Source organism: Fukomys damarensis, unplaced genomic scaffold, assembly GCF_012274545.1.
Source record: "Fukomys damarensis isolate Sample0158 unplaced genomic scaffold, DMR_v1.0_HiC HiC_scaffold_7, whole genome shotgun sequence".
Taxonomy (NCBI): Eukaryota; Metazoa; Chordata; class Mammalia; order Rodentia; family Bathyergidae; genus Fukomys; species Fukomys damarensis.
In genome coordinates, this window is record NW_022900919.1 from 27730051 (window position 1) to 27739087 (window position 9037).

At 45.8% G+C, this 9037-nt stretch overlaps 1 protein-coding gene and 1 long non-coding RNA gene across 3 annotated transcripts in view; one reads left to right on the forward strand and one right to left on the reverse strand.

The window, feature by feature from the left end:
* Positions 1–8219, reverse strand: part of LOC104869116 — a 21468-nt gene extending 13249 nt beyond the window's left edge. Inside the window, exons 1-3 of one of the 2 annotated variants that reach the window (XR_782194.2) lie at positions 7344–8219; positions 4624–4755; positions 3927–4035 (exon numbers count right to left, since the gene is read on the reverse strand). This is a non-coding gene — a long non-coding RNA (uncharacterized LOC104869116). Of the gene's footprint in view, positions 1–3926; positions 4036–4623; positions 4756–7343 lie in introns of those variants that run through there. The other variant, XR_004516204.1, reaches the window with a different exon arrangement.
* Positions 1–9037, forward strand: part of Ralgapa2 (Ral GTPase activating protein catalytic subunit alpha 2) — a gene marked incomplete at its 5' end in the record, with an annotated part of 268892 nt that overhangs the window by 225638 nt on the left and 34217 nt on the right. The window lies entirely within an intron of this gene.

The window sequence follows — 9037 nt, forward strand, 5'->3', positions numbered from 1 at the left end:
CCAGCCTCTACATCATAGCAAGACCCTCTCTCAAAAAAAAAAAAAAAAAAACACAAAAATAAATATATACGAGTGTAGTTTCTGAAAAAAATTTGATATGCACATATATGCACATAGATGTATCTGTATACATTCCACCCTTTAGTTTCCTAGCTCGAATTCTCTTCTTTTTCCTCTAAAACCTAAGAGACCCATTGGATCTTGACCCCGGATCTCAAAGTATAAACCTGGATAGGAACCCACTCCCCAGTGTGGACCTCATCTGTAAGATGGGCCTGGAGGAGCTGGACAGGGTGCATGTGGATGCTCACAGCTGGCCATGTGCATCAGGATATTGATGATTCCTGGTGACTGTGTCACTCTGTCACTGCTCCTGAAGGATTGGGGCCAGGTGAGACCACAGAGGGCCACAGGGAGAGTGCATTACGTGCTCCTGAAGGACTCTGGCTCTTGCAGTGAGCTGGGAGCCACTGGCAGGTTGAGAGGAAGAAGGCACCATGGCTCAGAGGCAGCCAAGGCAGGAGGGACAGGGTGGCAGTTGCTTGACGGAGCTGGTAGCATGCAATGCTAATGCATGGTCTGGTTTTGGATTGGCTTGGATTTGTCTCCAGACAAGGAGAAAAGGAGCTGTGAGTGTCCTAAGAAGCAAAGCAATACTCAGGAATTGGTTATTGGGTCACTTGTGGTCACTGGTTCACTGAATTTCCCCATTTTCAGAAGGTAACCTTCTACTTAATAACCACAGCCAGCATGCATTCCAATAGTACTCATAAGTAATACAGTGCACACACAGACGGTGTGGATGTGCCCATTTTGCAGAAATGACCACAGGCTCAGAAGAGTGGGGAGCAAACTGGTTTGAGCCCCAAGTCATCATTGAGCTCAGGTGTGTGGCCCTGCAGTGTGGGCACCCATGCAGAGCCTCAGATGGAGATAGCACCTAGCCATGGGTGTGACCCATGAGGAGGGTGTCCAGTAAGACAGCCTTGACCGGGGCCTGACCCAGTCCCCCCAGAATCCAGGGCCAGGGCTCTGCCCCTGTTTCTACTGAATGGCTCTCCTGCCTCCCACATGATGCCACTGGATCATGGACTGTGTTGGACTCTGTCAACCTGATTGTCTTGGGAGCCATGTGGGGGGTTGGTGGAGACACTTCTGTATATGTCTAAGTGGGTCACAGAGGTCTATAGAGCTTGGGGTCTCTACCTGGTCCACACCCTTCCACTATGATGTTCCTGCTTTAGAGCCAGATGACCATGGACTAAGTTCCCTGAAACTATGAGATTAATTAAACCTCTTTATCTTTAAGTTGTGTCCAACAATGGGAAAACTGACTAATACACAGAGGTAACAAAGTGAACAGAACAACCCCCAGAGAGCCACCTAGGGCTCCTTCCTGAGGGCAGTGAAATGGCTGCCATTGGCTGTTCCTGCACTTTTGTGTTTATGGCCAGAATGGGCGTCTGTATGGTGTGAACACTGTCTCTTCACACATTCATTGCCACAGAGCTTAAATACAATTTATCAGCCGCCATTCATTTTTCCTTTGGATCGAGGATGGAATTGGAAGAAGTGACAGATGAATGACAACTTCAAGCAGGGAAGGACTGCTTTGCTTTGCTCAGTGTGGACGGCAGTTATGAATAGTCTGAGACCTTTTCAAAAAACTCCTGCAAAACCCATCTGTCACAGTGGTGAGCTATTTAGTTAGGAAGCATAGGGCCTAAGGATTTCAGGAGCTTCCCAGGTTCTGAGTGGCTGTTATTCAAAGGGTGCTAGAAACTCTCTAGATTGAAGTCTGCCTGTTCACTGGTGTGCATGTGACCTAGGGCTTGAGAGAAGGGAGGGATGCCAGGCATGGGGAAATGTCTGGGGCCCATGTACTTTGCAGAGTAATCCGTGACTCTAAGCTTGGACCATGTGAAAGTCCTACTTTTGCAGGTAAAAAATCAGCAATTTTGTATAATTCACCAATATATAATTTACTCCATTTTAAGACTTCAGCAGCTATAGTATTTTAGGGGTTGTTCATTAAAACAATTTGGAGCAAGGACTTTTGTGAATCTTGCTCACCATACAGGGCTTGGGGTGGCCTCCTAAGAAGTGATACTGGGCCTCGTTCTGCCCCTCACTTTGGTAGTGAGGTCACAGCCCTGTGCCCCAGCTGGTCTGATGGTGGGGAGGACCCTCACCAGCTCTTCTCTTCCTCAGATATAATTGAGCGAATCTGTGTTCAAGAGTAGGTTCTTTATTATCTGTTCTTTCTTGCTCTGCATTCACTGCACTTTAGAATATTTTCTCCCTGAAAGACTGTGGCCTGGAGGCAGCAGCTGCTGCACACCCCTTGAAGAACTGGCTGTCTTTCTCAGGCGCTCCCTCTACCTCTACTCAGTGCAACTTCATTTTCTGTCTGCATTGTACTCCTTTCCCTTCCATGGCCTCTCCTGTCACTATCCCTGTGCTCAAGAGCCAGGACTTTTGGAAGGTAACTGAATCTTTGGGCTGCTATAGCTGATGTGCTGTTAGGAAGTGGGGTCCAGTCACCAGTAGCAGTCACAGGGGGTAGGGTGGTCTGGGGGGGGCGCATCTCTATCCCTGCCACATCCTTTAGCTCTCTGCTTTTTTGGTCACCATGGTATGAGCAGCTGTCCTCTGCCATATTCTTCTGCCATTGTTTCTTTTTTGGAGCATGGACTGAAAACATGAGCTCAAATAAACCTTTCCTCCTTTAAGTGTGAGTGTCAGGTATTGTGTCACAGTAATAAGAAAATAAAATACCAGCTGTGGGTGAAGAGCAAAGATCACAGTGGAGCCAGCTCCCTGTGATGTCACAGCAGCTTTCAGGCATAGAGCAGGATTCCAAGAATGATCTGGAGAACTGCTTGTCCGACGTTCACTTTAAATGGAAACTTAGTAGAGTCCTCCAACCCAAACGAAGAAGGCACCATGGCTCACAGGCAGCCCAGGCAGGAGAGACAGGGTGGGAGTTGCTTGACCAAGCTGGTAACATGCAGTGCTAATCTGGCACATGGAGCCAGATGTGGACCTCTACACAGCTGGAGAGGAGTGGGGAAGACCAGCTGGACAGGCAGGCCAAACAGAGCTGGTCTTAAGTCAGCTTGAGGATAGACAGTTGTGGGAATTCGGGCATTTAACAGTCGCTGTGACTCTCCTGGACAAAAAGAGGAGAAGGCCAGCTAGTTAAAAGTAGATGGTGATAGCAGGCCACACTGAAACCAGCACATCCCAAGTACATTGTCTTCCCTACCCCTGCCTGTCTTCACTTCTGGGCACATAACCACCCTGGTGGCCTCTCTGCACGGTGTCAGGATGTTGGCAGCTCACCCTCAGCCATTCACTTGGGTGTGGCCACCAAGTCCCCTGCAGAGCTCAGAGGGATAGGGAGCATTTCCACTTGTTTAAAGATGGACAGGAACCTCTTCCACATGCTCTAGCTTTGAATTTATTACGCGATGACTGTCCCCTGTCCAAAATGCTTGGGAATGGAAGGGTTTCTGATTTCAGACTTTTTTCAGATTTTGAAATATTTGCATATACATAAATATCTTTAAATTGAGAGCCAAGAGTTCCCTTATGTTTCACACATGCCTTATACACACAGCCTGAAGGTAATTTCATACTTCTGTTTCAGTCTATTGTCTTCATCCTGCTTCCTCCCACCACAGATACTTTAAACCACGTGCCATGTCTGAGCAGCTTAGATTGAGTACCAAAGCCCACCAAACCTTCATCTGCATTTGTATTAAGCATACCTTGCTTTACTGTATAAAGTAAACATCAAGAAATATTTATTTGGGCCAGGTATTTAGCTCAGTGGTTCTGCCGCCTGCCTTGCAAGTGCAAGCTCACAGATATATACTGCATTTTAAAAATACTTTAGCACTTGTCTGTTGTATGGTGAAGCAGAGGTTTGAGTTCAGGGTCTTTCATGAATGTTGTCTTCATTCTCAGAAAAACATTCAGACAGTTATCAGGTGTTTTCATCTCTGTGATCCTCTGCGTGCCTGTTGCTGACTAGGTTTAATTGAGAACACATTAATTATGAAATTAATTAGCAAGAGCTGAGTAGGTTTGCTTATGAATATTTACAGATGTTAGACCTCATCTAAAACTATCAGTGGAGCCTGTACAGAAAAGTACCACATTTTTCCTTTGAGTGTTGTATGTATTGCTCAGACCAAAAGATGTGTTTCTGGCTCTTTGCTAACAGCAGCTGTTAGAGGCTGTCCCCTGTGCACACCAAGCTGAATTTAGACGCCATCCTAGTTTCTTCCATCCCTTTCAATACACAGATTGAGCAACCCTGGTCTGAAAAATCCAAATCCTAAATGCTCTGAAATTTGAAACTTCCCAAGTAATGCTCAAATCCTGTACCTTTCTGATTTGGGAGTTTTGCAATAAGAAGGTTCAGCCAGTAGAAGTCAACATACCTATTCCAAAATCTGAAAACCTTCAGGTGGAAACAGTTCTGGCCCCAAGGGATGTGCAACCTGCGCTTTGTGGGAAGAATTCATGTCTTCCCCCCATTTTTTTCTGGACCTCTTAAATTATTAGGTGAAATTTTAGGAAGTTGCCAGCATCAGTTTCACCTTTCAGCCTCACCTTTCACTTGTTAGATCCTCTCTTTCTTCTGCTGTGTAGTGAGAATGGCAGTCCCTCTCTTGGGAGGCTCACTGAGAACTCTGAGATCGTCTCATACACAGTTGATGGTGCATGGTAGATGAGGAATTACATCTGTGAATGGGCAGGTGGATGGGTAGAGGGAAGTGATATTGATGGAGTAAAGTGAAATGGCAGAAGGGATTGCCGCTGAGTTTCCATGATATTCTCTAAAATGGAGATGCTTCAGAATGGACATGGTGGGGCGCATGGAGCCAGATGTGGACCTCTACACAGCTGGAGAGGAGTGGGGAAGACCAGCTGGACAGGCAGGCCAAACAGAGCTGGTCTTAAGTCAGCTTGAGGATAGACAGTTGTGGGGACTTGGGCATTTAACAGTCGCTGTGACTCTCCTGGACAAAAAGAGGAGGTGGCCAGCTAGTTAAAAGTAAAAAAAACTAAAATTTCAAATATAAAGCTACTTGAGAGATATTAGCATTTGTTCTTTCAAAATAAATCATCCTAAGTAAATAATAAATAATCCTTTGCTTTCTCATGTATGTGTTACATGGTGGAATTGACTTTCCCCATGTCCAGCTAATCTGCTGCCTGGTTTCTGTTAAATGGTCAACGTAACCCGACTCTGTTCTAAGGAAATGCCATGGCCTTTAGTTTTAAGGTCTCCTACTTTGGGGGGCTTAGATAGCATTAACTAAGTAATGCAGAGTCCAGGTTAGTCACTTTAATTTGTTCTCCACATAGCTCAGCAGTGAATTGAAAGCTCCTTAGGTGACTGACTGAAATGAACATTTGTGATCTCACCTTTGGTAAGATTAACATCACCAAATCTTGGGGAGCCAGTACTTGATACCCTTTGAACTTTCCACCAGTTACTTAATTCCTGCTTTGTGAACTGGCCTGCTAACTATAGTTACCAGAGCAAAGCCTTGGCAGTTGTTCATCCATAGATACAATAAGGCAGTCACGTTGGGCCCTCTGTGCAGGAGATTGACCTTGTGTTCTATAGGGGTTTGATCATCACAGAGAAAGCAGCTTGCTCTCCTTCCGAAATCCCTCGCTATTCTTTCACCGTCCGTGGAATTTCACTTACCAACTGCTTTTTAAATAAAGTGTATGATTTCAATGATAAAGATACAATTTAGTATGAACTATAAGTTACAGGACATGGAAGTGAAGCCCATTTCTCTCTCATATTAAATCTGCACAAATAACATTAGCAGGGATTTCTCATGAGACACAGCCTGTCCCCAATCCTTGTGCATTCGAAACCCCCAGTACACGACTGTTGTAGAACGTGCTGCTAATCCAAAGATGCGCTTTTCCTTTTGTGTAGCCTTTGTGGCATGGCAATATCGATTCACTTTAAATTTTTTTTTCCTCATTGAGTTTATTGGTACATTTTAGGTATACACTACAGTTACATTCATTATTGGGATCTTGTACCTTTACGTGACAGGTTTTGGTTCTCATTTTTTCCCCTTGTCCCTGCCCTCCCTTCACCCCCTCCTCCCCTCCCTAAAATTTTATATTTAGAGGACAAACTATTACATTTATCTGTGGGTGAGTGTGAGGTCCTGGTGCATGTGCATGTTGTACAGTTATTAAATCAGGTGCATTAATTTCTCCCTTCTGTCATGTACTTACCCAGTGTGGGGAGTCCATTTCAAATCAGTTCTTTTAGCAAGTGTGAGGTACACAACACATTATTATCTCCAGACACCATAATTAAAATTGTTTTGCATATTCCTCCCCTCCATCTCAATGTCAGTTTACAAGCTGCATCTAAAACTTCTAAGTGATATAGTACATGACTGTCTCTGCCCTGTCTGCTCTTTGAAATGTGCTCTACCTACCAAGGATTCTCTCCTCATCCCAGAGGCATTGTCCCACGCTGTTCTCAGGGCTTTCTCTGCAGAGCCCTTGTGGTCTAAGGCCGTTTCCCCCTCGGCCCCCCTGTCTTCCTATCGGTCTGTTCTTTCTCCCCAGGAGCCTCTATGCTCCCCAAAGACTGCCTTGTCTCCAAGTCCTACTTACAGTGGTGTCCTGAGACCCCCACTTCTGAGGTCACAGCTTCTTGTGAATGTTCCTCCCTTCTTTCCTCCTGCCTCACCCATTGCTCTTTCCCTTGCCTCTGTAGATTCCACTTAGGCTCAGAGCCGCATTCCATAGATCCCCCAATCCTACCATGTGGTGCAGCCAGTCCCTAGCATATCTGTAACAACCAAAAAACTGACATTCACTGCGATCTGGGAGAAGATAGGGACCAGGAGTTTATGTCTTTTGTGTCCTCCTGAAACTCAAAATAATGACCCCTGGCTAAAGATATGTAGAGGTACTGAAAGCTCCTCATCCATGTGTCTCTTCTACCTTTTGGGTCCATGGGAAATGCACTGGGCCTAAGTGTCCTGGTGACAAGCATGTGGGATGCTTCAGAAGAGCAGTGGAGGCCATCTGTGCTGACAAACTGCGTTGAGGGCAGCTGGGAGGTAAAGAGCAGGAAAAAAAAAAAACAACAGTTTCCAAAGTTACATTTCTAAGTAGTCTCAGGGCTGAGACAGTCAGAAACCTCAGCTCCATCCAGAGTAAATTGCCAATGTGCTGACTAGACCAGCTTCAGGATCTACCTCAGGGAGGGTAATATGAGATGGTTATTATTTTAGGGTCTGTCCCTGTGCTTCAGTTTTCCCTGAAACATCTCTCACCTGTTAGAGGAAGTGTTCAGGCCCTGGGACACGGTACTTTCCTGGGAGGGCAGAGATCCGGGACTTCACCTGCAGCAGGGCATGATGCTTAGCCTGATGCCTGACCTCAAAGCCAGTAGTCAGGACTGATGGGCACTCAGGCCCAAGCAGGTCCCCGTGTCCTCTGTACTGTGAAGCCAGCACTCTGAACACTACATTTCCCTTTTGGTATTTCCTTCTTCTTTGTTCCATATTTGGGCACCCAGAGCCCAACAACTGCTACTGCATCATAAACAGGAACAGAGGCGTCAATCACTCCATTGTGAAATTATGCTGCAGGTCAGCCCTGCACCCTCCCATGGATGAGGGGTGGGGTTTGCAGGGCAAACAGCTTGCCTACAGTCACACAGCAGCCCACCCATCCACCCATCCCATAGTACCTGAGCGCCTCCTGCACACCCACCATTCTTCCCTCTGGTGGAAGAAAAGCACTTCCTTGCCCTCAGCCTTCTTCCTTGTCTTGGTTCCTCCAGTGCTCATCCACATACTTAATGTTACAGTACAATGCATCATGGAAAGGTCGCATTGTCTCTGACCCAAGTTCTGAGGCAACAGTACCTTACTGAGAACCAGGTGAGCACCTAGCCTGAAATGAGGGTGTTGACTGTAACTTCGCTCTCTATGATAACGTGTGGTGTTTGGAGCCTGGGTTGGTAGTCCCTCTTTTGCTCAGCCATTGCACAAATGATTTTCTCTTGGAAAACCCATCCACCCACCCACCATCCATCCATCCATTGCAGCTTGCCCTGGGCTCCAGTTTGAGTCCTAATAATTATTAGCTGAAAGTGCTCCAGATCCCTAAGGCTCCATCTCTGCTTTCTTATTTGTGGTGTGAAGTTTCCAGGAGGGTCCAGAGGGTTCATTCCTGCAAAAGATTCTTTTGTGGGAGTATACTTTGCTAACATTGAGTAAGTGGTTTTTATCTCTTAAAGTTGTGTCTTTTGTTCTAAGTGAGATGTAACCACCACCCCCCAAAGAAACAACAGGTTGATTATATTAAGGTCACCTCACCATGATGTGTTGTAGAATTCTCCAAAGCACCTTCGTTCCTGGTATGATGTTGGTTATGGTAGGAGCCAGGACTCAGGAAAGGGCCATCTCCAGATGAGGGAAGGGTGACAGCTCTGTAGGGGACACACGTTTAGGTGGGTGTATGGCAGTGGATGACAAGTAAAAAAAAAAAAAAATAGGAGTGAGGAGGAAAGAGGATTTGGCGTGGGCCTCTCTGGTGTGGCTGGACCCCACTATGTGGTCGTGTCAATCTCCTGGTCCTGTAGCGCACCTCTGCTGCACATGTGGGCAGTGAGGAGACGTCACACGCGTGGCTCCAGAGCACCTTTTCCTCATCTGGGCCATGTCTCATGTCATTAATATGAAACTGCTGATTCAATGGAGCTGCTTTTGATCTGTCGAGAAGAGACTCGCCTAATTCAATTTGGCTATTTTTCCAAGAGTAAGTGTCTTAATTTGCAAGAGAATGATTTGATTATAATTTTAAGTAATACTGCAGTTATATTTTTAGTCACGAAGATGGTATCGAGTAACTCTATGAGGTTTAAATATGGAAAGTCCCAGAGAGTTGTGCGAGCTGGGAATTTCATCCTTAAAAGCTTTCAGGGTTGTTTCTCTTACATGTTTTTTTTTTTTTTTTTTTT